The sequence below is a fragment of the Xenia sp. Carnegie-2017 genome, unplaced genomic scaffold (genome assembly GCF_021976095.1).
Source record: "Xenia sp. Carnegie-2017 unplaced genomic scaffold, XeniaSp_v1 HiC_scaffold_6, whole genome shotgun sequence".
NCBI lineage: Eukaryota > Metazoa > Cnidaria > Anthozoa > Malacalcyonacea > Xeniidae > Xenia > Xenia sp. Carnegie-2017.
Window position 1 is genome coordinate 21184406 of NW_025813526.1, and position 1998 is coordinate 21186403.

At 36.0% G+C, this 1998-nt stretch overlaps 1 long non-coding RNA gene across 1 annotated transcript; it reads right to left on the reverse strand.

Moving 5' to 3' along the window:
* Nucleotides 1–868: 868 nt before the first annotated feature.
* On the reverse strand, nt 869–1548 carry LOC124457952. Its single transcript, XR_006952906.1, has 3 exons — nt 1407–1548; nt 1143–1279; nt 869–1011 (listed from the first exon to the last, which is right to left on the reverse strand). It is a non-coding gene; the product is annotated as an uncharacterized LOC124457952 (long non-coding RNA).
* Nucleotides 1549–1998: the final 450 nt, after the last annotated feature.

A 1998-nucleotide genomic window follows, 5' to 3' on the forward strand; every position in this document is an offset into this window, starting at 1 on the left:
AAGTTTTTTTCGTTACGATAACATTGAAGAGAAATAACCTTTCTTTGTGTTGTTTTACGAGCACTGATAACATCCATAGTGCTACTTTGTAAATATGTATATTTGAGAAATTTCACAACTTTATTTTTAGAAAAAAAAGCACAATGTACTTATAAACTTTGCTTGCGGTGATTTTTTTGGATTCTTATGTTTTGTCAATTAAACCAACGCTTTGTTAATAATCTCCACTTGTCCAATAACTGCATTGATGGCTTCGTAACGACACAAACACCTGTTTGTGTACTTTGTTTGCAATGGTTCAACATCTGAGAGTGATTTCTCGATTGCTAAGTTTAATCTGTAAGCATGGGAGTGTATATAGATTTCAGCTGAGCTAACGTCCTTTACTTAAAGGACACATGCAACATAAAATTCGGATTGTTACTTTTGTACATTACATAAAGGTATAGCTCCAACTAATAGTTCACCAAAGTTTTAGACTCAAAGGATAAATATTTTTGAAGATATGGAGGTTTAAAGTTGATGCTTTACTGATAACGTATTGAAAATGCCCGACGAGCTAACGACGGCTACCGATTGGAAAAAGTTCGTTGTGACGTAATAGTTGACATTTGCTAAACGCGGTCAAATGTGCGCTTCGTTCAAAATATATTGGTAACTTCTTTGCCTGCATTAACAACACGACAATTTAGCATTGAAAATTTGGTTTATTGTGCCGCATTTAATTGTAAAAACGGTTCTTCTAAGAACAACCAAACGCAGCAAAAGGTTTCTTTTTTTCGTTTCCCGAAAACAAGCGCATGCGAGATATTTGGATTGAAAAAATCCGACGCAAAAATTGGAAGCCAACAAAGAGCCCAAAATTTAACTCGCAACATTTCGAGAGTTCGTGCTTCGTGCAAAATTTTGAAGCGATGCAATCAGTAGGATGGACAGCAGGACGGCTTCGCCTTAAGAAGGATGCTGTATCCACGATTTTTTAATACTCTGTGGAACCCACAAGTGTAGCATCTAAAAGGAAGCAGCCAACAAATGTTAGAACTGCATTGCATTTGAGAAGAGACGAAGGCAAGAGGTGAATATTATAGTCATAGTTAACAATATTTGTTTACATTTATAAAAAATAAGCTATATATCATTACCAAATTGAGGACAATTTTATAATTTTAGATTATTGACGACGTTCTTGCAGAACATGACGACTTTCTTGTAGGCGACGACCACGATGTGTCGACATCTGCTCCAAATGTTTGTGCGTTTTACCTCAAAGGAAGTTTGTCTAAGATAAAGATGTCAAAATATATGTAGACAGCGAAACACAAACATATACAGTGGTAACTAATTCAGACTAATGTCGTTTGATCTTTTCTTTGTTATTTTAACTCATAGAAAATTCCTTAACGTACCTTAGAAGCGCAATGTGAAATGCCAAGCAGCCATAACAATCCGTCCGCAAAAACACGTAAGGTCAAGAACCACTCAAACAAAAGTGCCAAATATGATAAATAGAGGTATAGACTTTCCATTTCGGCCGTTTTGATTTTTGTGAAAAATTTTAATTTTATCTAAAGGTTGAGTTAATTTCAACAAAAAATCAGCACACAGACGACGTCATATGAAATTTAACATTTTGAGGATAGCGCTGTATGGTCTGATACAGAAAGCACGTCGACGATGAGCAATAGCTACAATGGATCAGACTCTCACTCGTTTTCTTCACTCTCAGGCATAGGTCCAATGTCATGTGTGTACACGACCATAGCTGTTTTTACGACAGCTTCGTTTGTACACACTGTGGCAAACTCTTCCTCTTGTGTGATACAGATATGATCGCCATGTATCAAAGGATCAGTATTATTTACCTCTTGGCAACATATACTTTCCCGTCCTGTACTCATGACCACACAAAAGCCACACTCGCACCTAAAATATAAAAACATTGTTTTTACTTTGGGAAAAACAATGAAGCATCAATAAAATGCAACTAACCATTCAACA